Source organism: Carassius gibelio, chromosome A5 (genome assembly GCF_023724105.1).
Source record: "Carassius gibelio isolate Cgi1373 ecotype wild population from Czech Republic chromosome A5, carGib1.2-hapl.c, whole genome shotgun sequence".
Taxonomy (NCBI): Eukaryota; Metazoa; Chordata; class Actinopteri; order Cypriniformes; family Cyprinidae; genus Carassius; species Carassius gibelio.
The window spans coordinates 4103748-4117516 of NC_068375.1; the positions used below are offsets into that span (position 1 = coordinate 4103748).

Consider the following 13769-nt stretch of genomic DNA (forward strand, 5'->3'; position numbering starts at 1 on the left):
GAATAGTATATTTATAAATTAACATTTACCTAGATAGTTTGTATATAGACTACCATTTACCTAGTATCAAATGCTATGTCAAATATTTGTGATTTGTGACGTGACATTCAGCCAAGTATGGTGACCCATACTCAGAATTTGTGCTCTGCATTTAACCCATCCGAAGTGCACACACACACTGTGAACACACAACCAGAGCAGTGGGCAGCCATATATGCTGCAGCGCCTGGGGAGCAGTTCGGGGTTCAATGCCTTGCTCAAGGGCACCTAAGTCATGGTATTGAGGGAGAGAGCACTGTACATGCACTCCCCCCACCCACAATTCCTGCTGGCCCGAGACTCGAACTCACAACCCTTCGATTGTGAGTCCGACTCTCTAACCATTAGGCCACGACTTCCCCTTCATGTGGATTGTTGAAGACTTTGTATAATCATCTTTCTCGTTACATGCTTCTCTCCTGTATCACACCATGACCGAAGACTGGACCTTGAAAAAGTAAAGCAGCGTGTTTCCCCACGTTATTTTTCTCCCTTTTTGACAGTGACCAATGAGCCATCACTACATGTAGTGACAGAGCTGAGGATCGCCGTAGAGCAAGAGGCCATGACGTCAGTCCAGGTGTGTGAGCTGGCAACACCACTTGCCACGAGGGAGAAGCCATGGATAATTTGAGCACGGAGCTCAGATCACCATCTGTGCACTGGATTCTGCCACTCTCCATCGGCGTCATGGCTAGAGCATCCCTTGTCTCTGCCTCCAGCCTCTGAGTCCCGGACTCCACCTCGGCCCTTCCACCCAGCGGCTCCACCATGGCTCTGTCTCTGCCGTCAGTCGGCCCCCTGGAGTCGTAGGTCCTTCCTCCACCCCTTCCAGGAGGGGGGCAAATTGTCACACTTTATGGACTTCTGTTTGTTTTCATTTCCATCCTCCGTACACTCTAGCCTAGTTTCTGTCTCCCCTTGATTGTCATCCTCTTCAAGTGTTTCATGTCAATTTCCCTCATTAATGATAATTTCCTTTTTATCTTTTCAGTGTTTGGTTGTCTGGTCTTGTCTATGTGTGTTTCTGCCTCCTCTCTATTGTTTACTCCTGTGTGTGTCTTATTAAAGAATTTGTATCATCTTGCTCGTTACATGCTTCTCTCCCCCATCACACCATGATGGCACCACACAGACTTTATTAAAGAATGAGCTGATTTTATCCTGGCTGCAGATAAAGTTTTAATAGTTGGTGTTTGTTGCTGGCTTCTGTACTGCATTTGAGCTCCGTCACTATATTCTTTTTATCGACTATTTTTTAACTTAAAAATAAATTTTATACACCATCGTTTCCGTTTATATAACGTGTGAATATATCCTCTATTGTATTCTACAACAAAAACAATCAGAACGCCTCGCTATCACTAGTTTTATTTTGATCTCCCGGGTCCGCTATTAGCTTATAGCCCATTAGCATCAGCGGTGTGGTTTCAGCTAACTGCGCTTACATTGCTAATACTCTATTCACACACATTACCACTGCTGTACTCACTGTCACTTACTTTAATGGCGGATGAATGTCTACCTTTGATTGCAGGTGGGGACACGCAGCTCGAGCTCGAGACCATGGGGAAACATATGGTGTAAAGGCCAGAAACTGCTATTTGTTAATAACTGGAATCTTTTCTGGGAGCGTCCTAGGCTGTTTCGCGCTGATGGATTACACCCCAGCAGAATCGGAGCGGAGCTGCTTTCTGACAACATCTCCAGGACACTTTGCTCCATGTGACTATTAAGACAATTCTCAAATAACCACTATGATGGGAGTTCCGGTTCCGCTAGCCAGAGAATGAGAGCCTGAGGTGCGAGCTCTCGACCGTTTTTTCTTGTATTTTTTCTAAAATAACCCCCAACGGTAATCTTTTTGCCAATATTGAAGTTTGTTTATGGAGATGGAGAAGGGGGTCGTCACAAGAAGTATGAAATCGACAATTTTGACAGAAGAAGACTTGGAGGACAGCCAGAAGGACCGAGGCCAAGCATCTGTGCTAAATTTAGCAGCGAAGGGCGTGGAAACACCTGAACCCACGCTGCTAAATATTTTAAAAGAGCTCCGAGATTTCAGAGCTGAAAGAGGAGGTTCTTCGAAGAGCGTGGCAAAAGAAAGAGGTTTTTTGTGAAGGTGTGCGCTTCTTCGTGGATCACGACTACCCTATTGAAGTGCTCAAAAAACATAATGAATATAGAGAGGCCAAGAAGATACTTCGAGAGAAACGCATCAAGTTTCAGACCCCGTATCCGTATAAAATGCGGGTCTTTTACGATAATGGCACTCGTCTATACAAGGATGCCGCCGAGGCAACAAGAGATATGGCAGCACGAGGGTTACCCGTCACCGTGGTGAAACCTGCAGCCGACCCGGATCAAGAGGAACTACAGTTGTTGTCTTCTTGGCGCATGGCTCGCAGACATCACTCCGAGAGAGGAGTCCATCACTCCGGTATGACGAATGATTCCACGCAAGATAGCCTCCGCTCTCGTTTCAGGGATAAGCTTCAGGTTTTTAGGAGAGACATTGATGTCTGAGGATCCCTTTTTGCTTCACTTATTGGATACTTGTGTTAAGACTGACTCTAATCTTCTTGGTTATGGGGACACTGTTTTGTAAAATATTTTTTCATTTTCTTTAATAAGTTTTCATTTAAGAAGTCGGGACTGAGTTGTGATCTCATTCAGACTGAATTTTGCTAGTGTGTGGACATTTAATAGGGCCCTCCCTCAACAACGAGGTGAGACGTCTCCCTATTGGGGCCTAACCAACATAAGGCCATGCAGGGCTCCTTGGTTACGAGCCTCTACCTTGGAAGGACCTTTTTTTTGTTTCACTTTTAATTTTTTGTTTTTGTTCACTGTTCGAGTTCTTTATTTGTTCTTCTGGAGAGAATCTAATTGTGCACAGGGCAGAAGTGGGGAAGACGTGTATATTTTTATTTTGGTTTTATTCTTTCGTTACATTGTTTAGGATATTATGATCATGCAGGACATTAAGATAGTTTCATTTAATGTGAAGGGGATTTCAAATCCAGTAAAAAAAAGTAAAATACTTTCAAAAGTAAAACGGGCAGGAGCGCAAATTGTATTATTACAGGAGACACATCTCTCAGTAACAGAACATGAAAAGCTAAGAAGAATGGGTTATACAAGGGCATATTTTTCATCTTATAAAAATGGACGAAGGAGGGGAGTTACAACATTAATATCACAAAAAGTACCATTTGAGTTTATATTTCAGAGGAGTCTGATAAAGAAGGGAGGTACAGTATTGTTCAAAATAATAGCAGTACAATGTGACTAACCAGAATAATCAAGGTTTTTCGTATATTTTTTTATTGCTACGTGGCAAACAAGTTACCAGTAGGTTCAGTAGATTCTCAGAAAACAAATGAGACCCAGCATTCATGATATGCACGCTCTTAAGGCTGTGCAATTGGGCAATTAGTTGAATTAGTTGAAAGGGGTGTGTTCAAAAAAATAGCAGTGTGGCATTCAATCACTGAGGTCATCAATTTTGTGAAGAAACAGGTGTGAATCAGGTGGCCCCTATTTAAGGATGAAGCCAACACTTGTTGAACATGCATTTGAAAGCTGAGGAAAATGGGTCGTTCAAGACATTGTTCAGAAGAACAGCGTACTTTGATTAAAAAGTTGATTAGAGAGGGGAAAACCTATAAAGAGGTGCAAAAAATGATAGGCTGTTCAGCTAAAATGATCTCCAATGCCTTAAAATGGAGAGCAAAACCAGAGAGACGTGGAAGAAAACGGAAGACAACCATCAAAATGGATAGAAGAATAACCAGAATGGCAAAGGCTCAGCCAATGATCACCTCCAGGATGATCAAAGACAGTCTGGAGTTACCTGTAAGTACTGTGACAGTTAGAAGACGTCTGTGTGAAGCTAATCTATTTTCAAGAATCCCCCGCAAAGTCCCTCTGTTAAAAAAAAGGCATGTGCAGAAGAGGTTACAATTTGCCAAAGAACACATCAACTGGCCTAAAGAGAACTGTGGACTGATGAGAGTAAAATTGTTGTTTTTGGGTCCAAGGGCCACAGACAGTTTGTGAGATGACCCCCAAACTCTGATTTCAAGCCCCAGTACACAGTGAAGACAGTGAAGCATGGAGGTGCAAGCATCATGATATGGGCATGTTTCTCCTACTATGGTGTTGGGCCTATTTATCGCATACCAGGGATCATGGATCAGTTTGCATATGTTAAAATACTTGAAGAGGTCATGTTGCCCTATGCTGAAGAGGACATGCCCTTGAAATGGTTGTTTCAACAAGACAATGACCCAAAACACACTTGTAAACGGGCAAAGTCTTGGTTCCAAACCAACAAAATTAATGTTATGGAGTGGCCAGCCCAATCTCCAGACCTTAATCCAATTGAGAACTTGTGGGGTGATATCAAAAATGCTGTTTCTGAAGCAAAACCAAGAAATGTGAATGAATTGTGGAATGTTGTTAAAGAATCATGGAGTGGAATAACAGCTGAGAGGTGCCACAAGTTGGTTGACTCCATGCCACACAGATGTCAAGCAGTTTTAAAAAACTGTGGTCATACAACTAAATATTAGTTTAGTGATTCACAGGATTGCTAAATCCCAGAAAAAAAAAAAAGTTTGTACAAAATAGTTTTGAGTTTGTACAGTCAAAGGTAGACACTGCTATTTTTTTGAACACACCCCTTTCAACTAATTGCCCAATTGCACAGCCTTAAGAGCGTGCATATCATGAATGCTGGGTCTTGTTTGTTTTCTGACAATCTACTGAACCTACTGGTAACTTGTTTGCCACGTAGCAATAAAAAATATACTAAAAACCTTGATTATTCTGGTTAGTCACATTGTACTGCTATTATTTTGAACAATACTGTATATAGTAGTTTCAGGGAAGATCAACAATGAAATAATAACCATTTTTAATGTGTACGTTCCACCTGGAAGTAATTTTGTCTTTTATAGAAAGGTCTTTGACTTGATGATTGGCGCAACAGGAATTGTAATTTAGGGAGGTGATTTTATTCTCACTCACATAATTCATACTCTCGAATAGAATATTTTGTTGTGTTCTCAAGAGACCGCTACAGATTTACCAGTTGTGATACTGGTTCTATTGATTTATCTGACCATGTCCCTATCTATTGTACAATACAAATAGAGGGTTCTCCACGAAACACACTTTGGAGACTCAACACAAGTGCTCTAAACAACCCCCAGTTTGTGGCTTTGATGAGAAAGGAGATTAAACAATTTCTAGATATTAATGATACTGGTGAGGTTGATTCATCAATTATATGGGACACTTTAAAAGCTGTAATTCGGGGAAAAATTATATCATGGTGTGCATATAATAAGAAAGAAAAACAATTAAGATGGTTAGACCTTAATAAAAAATTGCAGAATTTAGAAATGAAACATAAGAAGAAGCAATGCCCTAATTTACTCTGAGATTAAGAAAACACAAAATGAAATAAATCTGATGAGTACACAGGAAATTGAGAAGAAATTTGTCTTTGTAAAACAAAAATATTATGAAGCCGGCCCTAAAGCTTCAAAAATTCTCGCTAGAAGACTTCAAAAAGAAAGAGCAGATTGCACAATTTACAAAATTAAAAATCCTGATTCGGGAATTATACTGTATAAACAAGAAGAATTACAAAAAGCATTTGAGAAGTATTATAAAAGTCTATATACTCAACCATTTTTATAGAGTGAATCCCAAATGGAGGGTTTTCTTAACTCACTTAACTTACCTACTCTATCAGAAGAACACAATAACATATTAACAGCTGAAATATCAGAGAAGGAAATAAATGCAGCCATTTCTAGACTGAAAGCTAATAAGACTCCAGGCCCAGATGGCTTTCCCTCTGTTTGGTACAGAACATTTCGTAATGAGTTATTGCCAAGCCTTCTAAGGGCTTCTAATACAGTTCTAAAAAAATAAAAAATGCCACCTTCATGGAGTGAAGCAGTTATATCAGTTATCCCTAAGGATGGAAAAGATAAAACCGAGTGAGGTTCTTACAGGCCAATTTCAGTGTTGAATGTTGATTATAAACTGTTCACAGCTATCCTTGCTAAAAGATTAGAGAAGTTACTTCCGCATATTGTGTACACAGATCAAACTGGTTTCGTTCTGGAGAGACAAACTCATGATAACATTAGACGCTCTTTACATATCCTACATCATATTCAACAGAACAAATTGGAGGCTCTTTTGGTGAGCCTTGACGCTGAAAAGGCCTTTGACTCAGTCAGCTGGGCTTTTCTTTACAAAGTACTGGGAAGACTAGGGGTACATAACGAATTCGTTCAAGTTATTCGTACACTATATAGTAAACCATCTGCAAGAATAAAAATTAATGGACACCTGTCAGAATCTATTGTACTACAGCTGGGTTCTAGGCAGGGCTGTCCTATTTCACCACTCCTTTTCGCTTTATATATTGAACCACTTGCGCAATGGTTGAGACAAACTTCAAGTATTAAAGGCATTTCTATAAATGGGGAAGTCCATAAAGTTGCTTCGTACGCAGATGATGTCTTGGTATATATTTCGGAGCCTACTGTCATGTTTCCTGAGTTGATGAACATTTTGAGGAAATTTGGTCGTTACTCGGGCTATAAATTAAACATACAAAAGACCCAACTCTTAACATTTAATTACTCCCCTCATAAACAGCTTTGTGAAATTTTTCCTCTTAAATGGGACCAACAATCTCTGATGTACTTGGGTATTTCTCTACCAAAGGACATTTCTTTATTGGGTGAAATTAATTATGGCCCCTTATTAATTAAAATTAAGGTATTACAAGATGGAATACAATCTCATTTCTTACTGTGTGTCAAAGAATCGATAGTATCAAAATGAATGTGCTTCCACGGTATCTGTTTTTGTTTCAGGCTCTTCCAGTGGAAATTTCCCAGAAAGAATTCTCAGAAATTGATAAAATTATTTCTAGATTTATTTGGCAGGGTAAAAGACCCAGGGTCAAATATAAAACATTACAGCTTCCAAAAGAAATGGGAAGCATTGCATTACCGTATTTCAAAGGATATTTTTATGCAGCTCAGATCAAGCCACTCATTTATATGTGCTCATCAAAATTTCATGCTAGATGGAAAGACATTGAGCTCTCAATAATGAAGGATCCACCAATATATGCTGTTCTTGCTTATACAAATTTGGATAAACATATCAAAATGATTCAAAACCCTTGGATTAATACACAATTGAAAATATGGCGTAAAGTCAAGAGAGAATATAATTTGGATGACAAAATACAGATATTGCAGTGGTGTGCATTTGACCCTGGGTTCAGCCCCAACCAGATAGACAGCACATTCAAATACTGGATTTCAAAGGGTGTGACGACCATTTACTCACTCACTCATAATGGGAATATGAAAGATTTTGACAGTCTTAAGAGTGATTTTAAGCTTAACAATTTAGATTTGTTTAGATATCTCCAATTGCGGTACTATTTCCAGCAGAACATTATCCCCGAAACTGAGATAGATGACCCAATTTTGAAAAAATTTGTAGACAGATTTAAGACAGAATCTTGTAGATTACAATCTGCAACTAGACGGATGTACAGTTACTTCCTCTACAGTCAGAAATCTGGGTGTTATATTAGACAGCAATTTGTCTTTTGAAAATCATATTTCCAATGTTACAAAAACTGCATTCTTCCATCTTAGAAACATTGCCAAGCTACAAGTTTTAAAAACACTATAGTTAAAGGTGCTATCGGCAAGTTCTATAAAGGGTTTCTGACAAAAAGGTCCCACTCTACGGATTACATCAAAGAAAAATGGGAAAAGGAAGGACATTTCACAATAACTAATGAAGAATGGTACAAAGTATGTGAATCCACATGGAAATGTACAAACTCCCATAAATGGCAAGAGTTTAGGTGGAAATGTTTAGTGCCCTTTTCCTAACACCAAGGCAAAAGGTACACTTTGGCACAGGCACGGCCTGCTGTTGGAGGTTGTGTGGGGCTCGGGATGCAGGGCATTGGCATATATTTTGGGAATGTCCAAAGATTAAACTCTTTTGGCTTGAATTTCAAAAAGCTTTAATTAGTATATTTAAGGTTAACAACATACCATTACAGTTTTCTTAAGTTTTTTGGGGACATTTTGACAATATGCATAGACATGAAGATAAATACCTGTATTCTATTTTGACAGTAGCAGCCAAAAAGGCAATTACCAGATGCTGGCTCCTTCCCGAGCCCCCCGCGATGACTGAGTGGATAAACATAGTGAATGAGATTTATGTAATGGAATCCATAACATTTTCAATTCGCATTAAAAGGAGCACTTTTGTTAAATTATGGAGCAAATGGGTTAGATATATTCAACCCTTACGACCAGAGTTTGTAGAGGTTAGAATATAGAAAATAATCCTCTTTTCATTTATTTATTTATTTTTTTTTTTTGTCTTCCTTTTTATCCCCTTTTGTACTTTGTGTCAGATATGTGCATGTTTTTTTATCTCTCCCTAATTGTTCAGTTTGTTTTACTTTTTTGTAAAAAAAAACAAAAAAATGAAAAGAAAAGTGGATATTGTTTGGACATGTCTTATTGTAACATTTTGTCATGCTCCACTTTTTGAAAATAAAAAATTAATTCCACCCGCTTAAATGATAAAAGTACTTGCGCTGTAAAAACTATTAAGACTGTGTCTGTTCCCCGAATAGTGAGGTCAAAATATAAATATAATGTAGGATCTAGAAAAAATCTTATCGTAATTAAACCAGAAAAATGTAAAGTAAATGAACAAAAACAATTTTTAAAGTTTGGGCTCATAAATATTAGATCACTCACACCCAAAGCAGTTATTGTAAATGAAATGATCACAGATAATAGTTTTGATGTACTCTGCTTGACTGAAGCCTGGCTAAAACCAAATGATTATTTTGGTCTAAATGAGTCTACTCCACCAAACTACTGTTATAAGCATGAGCCCCGTCAGACTGGTCATGGAGGAGGTGTTGTAACAATATATAGTGATATTCTCAATGTTACCCAGAAAACAGGATACAGGTTTAACTCTTTTGAAATACTTCTGCTAAATGTTATACTGTCAGACATGCAAAAGAAATCTAATGTATCTCTTGCTCTGGCCACTGTGTATAGACCACCAGGGCCGTATACAGAATTCCTAAAATAACCTTCTAGTTACAGTTGATAAGGCGCTAATCATGGGAGATTTTAATATTCACGTTGATAATACAAATGATACATTAGGACTTGCTTTTACTGACCTAATAAACTCCTTTGGAGTCAAGCAAAATGTCACCAGGCCCACTCATCGTTTTAATCATGCACTAGATTTATTTATATCTCATGGAATCGATCTTACTGCTATAGATATTGTACCTCAAAGTGATGATATTACAGACCATTTCCTTGTATCGTGCATGCTGAGTATAACTGATATTAACTCTATGTCTCAGCGTTACCGTCTGGGGAGAACTATTGTTCCAGCCACCAAAGAAAGATTCGCAAATAACCTGCCTGATCTATCTCAACTGCTATTTGTACCCAAAAATACACATGAATTAGATGAAATGACTGACAACATGGGCACTATTTTCTCTAATACATTAGAAGCTGTTGCCCGCATCAAATTGAAAAAGGTTAAAGAAAAATATACTGTGCCATGGTATAACAGTAATACTCACTCTCTCAAGAAAGAAACTCGTAGTCTTGAACGCAAATGGAGAAAAACTAACTTGGAAGTTTTTGGAATTGCATGGAAAAACAGTATGTCCAGCTATAGACAGGCTCTAAAAACTGCTAGGGCAGAGCATATCCACAAACTCATTGAAAATAACCAAAACAATCCAAGGTTTTTATTTAGCACAGTGGCTAAATTAACAAATTACCAGACGTCACCTGATTCAAATATTCCAGCAACGTTAAATAGTAATGACTTTATGAATTTCGTCACTAATAAAATAGATAACATTAGAAATACAATAGCGAATGTAGATTCTACAGTGTCTAACACTTCAGTTTCATCCATCGCACCCAAAGATAAACTGCAGTGCTTTACAACTATAGGACAGGAAGAGCTAAATAAACGTATCACTGTATCTAAACCAACAACATGTTTATTAGATCCTGTACCCACTAAATTACTGAAAGAGTTGTTACCTGTAGCCGAAGAACCGCTTCTCAATATCATTAACTCGTCATTATCTTTAGGTCACGTCCCAAAACCATTCAAGGTGGCGGTTATTAAGCCTCTTATTAAGAAACCAAAACTAGATCCTAGTGTACTGGCAAATTATAGGCCTATTTCAAATCTTCCATTTGTGTCTAAAATTTTAGAAAAAGTTGTGTCTGCTCAATTGAGCACCTTCCTGCAAAAAATTATCTGTATGAAGAATTTCAGTCAGGTTTTAGGCCCCAACATAGCACAGAAACTGCACTTGTTAAAATTACAACTGACTTGCTCCTTGCGTCAGATCAAGGCTGCATCTCATTTCTAGTCTTACTTGATCTTAGTGCTGCATTCGACACCACAGATCATGACATACTCATAGCTCGATTACAAAACTATACAGGTATTCAAGGGCAGGCTCTAAAATGGTTTAGATCTTACCTGTCCGATCGCTACCATTTTGTTTACTTAAATGGGGTGTCATCTCATTTATCATCAGTAAAATATGGAGTGCCACAAGGATCCGTCCTAGGTCCCCTTCTATTTTCAATATACATGTTGCCCCTTGGTAATATTATTAGAAAATACGGAATTAGCTTCCACTGTTATGCTGATGATACTCAGCTATATATCTCAACGAGACCAGATGAAACTTCTCAATTATCTAAGTTAACAGAGTGTGTTAAAAATGTAAAAGATTGGATGACAAATAATTTTCCAATTCCAATTCCAATTAAATTCGGATAAAAAACACTACACAGAATCTTGTAGATTACAATCTGCAACTAGACGGATGTACAGTTACTTCCTCTACAGTCAGAAATCTGGGTGTTATATTAGACAGCAATTTGTCTTTTGAAAATCATATTTCCAATGTTACAAAAACTGCATTCTTCCATCTTAGAAACATTGCCAAGCTACAAAACATGTTATCTGTTCCTGATGCAGAAAAGCTAGTTCATGCATTTATGACCTCCAGACTGGACTATTGTAATGCACTTCTAGGTGGTTGTCCTGCTTCATCAATAAACAAGCTACAGGTAGTCCAAAATGCAGCAGCTAGAGTCCTTACGAGGTCAAGAAAATATGATCATATTACCCCAATTTTACAGTCTCTGCACTGGCTACCTATTAAGTTCCGTATCAGTTAGAAATTATCATTACTTACCTATAAGGCCCTAAATGGTTTAGCTCCTGCGTACCTAACTAGCCTTCTACCATGCTACAACCCATCACGCACCCAAAGGTCACAAAACGCTGGACTTTTGGTAGTTCCTAGGATAGCAAAGTCCACTAAAGGAGGTAGAGCTTTCTCACATTTGGCTCCCAAACTCTGGAATAGCCTTCCTGATGTTTGGGGTTCAGACACACTCTCTCTGTTTAAATCTAGATTAAAAATGCATCTCTTTCACCAAGCATTCAAATAATGTATCTCTTAAATTGTGAGTGTAGTTGCATCTGATCAAATGTGCATTTTAATTCATTAGCTTGGGTTAAACTAATTTTACTTTGTTGGATCAGCAGCTATGCTAATGATGTCTCTATTTTGTTTCTATGTTTTGCCATGGGATTTACATCCCGTGGTAACTAGGATTTACACAAGCTCCTGGATCCAGAACACCTGAGAAGAGATGATGCTGACCCTCAGAGGACCTCAGATGATGCTAACCCTGAATCAACAAACAGAACTAACAATTATTGCTACATGTGTGACTGCATCATATAATAACTATTAATTAATAATATTGATAATGTTCAACGTCTAGCTGACTACGTCTTGTATTAATTTTTTTTCTAAAATCCTGTCAAACGTGCACAAACTGACAGTCACCACCATAAGCTACTACTAAATATTGTAGAAACATAATTTTCTATAAAGTTGCTTTGTAACGATTTGTATTGTAAAAAGCGCTATACAAATAAAAAAAAAAGTTTTAATAGTTGGTGATTTTAATGTCCATGTTGATAATGAAAATGATGCATTGGTATCAGCATTCATAGACATTCTGAACTTTATTAGTGTACATACATCTCATGACCTACTCATTGTTGAAATCATGCTCTAGATTTAATACTGTCACATGGAATTGATGTTGACTGTGTTGAAGTTATGCAGCAGATCATTATTTAGTTATGTGAAAACTTCATATAGCTAAAACTGTAAATTCTACTAAAGACTTTAATCTTCCTGATTTATCCCAATTCCTTAGCATATCCAAAGCCTCAGAACAACTTGATGTTGTGACAGAAACTATAGACTCTCTCTTTTTTTAGCATTTTAAATACAGTTGCTCATTTATGCTTAAAGGGGGGGTGAAATGCTCGTTTTCACTCAATATCCTGTTAATCTTGAGTACCTATAGAGTAGTACTGCATCTTTCATAACTCCAAAAAGTCTTTAGTTTTATTATATTCATAAGAGAAAGATAGTCTGTACCGATTTTTCCCAGAAAAACACGACCGGCTGGAGGCGTGACGTGTGAGTGGAGCTAAAGAATCACGAGCGCCAGTAGGCTTTTGCGTTGAGAGCGTTTGGAAGCTGTGACATTACCGTAAGGTAAAAAACCTCCAAAACAAACCATGGCTAACAGTCAGATTCAGCCGTTTATTTATGATCCAGAATCAGATCCCGAGGCTGAAACTGAACAAGAGCAGCAGCAGCAATGACTCGCTCCGAGCAGGGCTCGAACCCGGGTCTCAGGCATGAGAGGCGGATGCACGAACAAGGAGGCAGAGATATTTTAAGCAGTTTTACTCACCGCCTGCGGTTCCAACACACGATCGTGACCCTTTTTCGTTGGGATTGCATCATCCTTAAGAAATAAACGATACGCAAATCCGTCGTCAAACTGGGCCTTGTTTGTAAAACAATCATCTTCTAAATGCAGAGAAACAAACACAAACACTTGCACAACTCCGTTGATGCTCTGTAAAAATAAACTCCATCCACTGGTCCCTTAATGCTGTTTCTCTTTTGGTAATCTGTGCAGGGTTGTCTTGCCCTGGCAACCAAAAACACACTCCTTTTGTGACATTTCGCGACACTCTCGCTCTGATCAGTGAATGCCTGTTGTGCTCTCTGTGCTCTGCTCTACGGGAGCGCACGCTCTTCCGGCAGACGTGCCCTTAGGACCCATATATGGAAATTCCGCTCCATCTAACGTCACACAGAGCAATACTCGAAAAAAACTTTCCGAAACTTGTGACAAACCGGAAGGAGTATTTTTGGAACAGAAATACTCCTTCAAACGTACAACTTAATTTTTGAAACTTTGTCCATGTTTAGCATGGGAATCCAACTCTTTAACAGTGTAAAAAACTCAGTATGCATGAAATAGCATTTCACCCCCCCTTTAAGAAAGTTTTAGGAAAACACCAGGTATTTATTCAATAAACTGGCTAATGAAAAATAAAGCATCAACAAGTGTTGATATTTTCCAACAGCACAGCAGAAATCACTTTTTGAACTACTTTCCTTCCAAGATCACTACTATTAGAGATGAAATTGTAACCATACAGTCGTCAGCTATAATATAATATAA

At 38.3% G+C, this 13769-nt stretch overlaps 1 protein-coding gene across 1 annotated transcript in view; it reads right to left on the reverse strand.

Moving 5' to 3' along the window:
* cldn15b (claudin 15b) overlaps positions 1-13769 on the reverse strand; it is a 28695-nt gene that overhangs the window by 1387 nt on the left and 13539 nt on the right. The gene's annotated exons all lie outside the window — the stretch shown is intronic.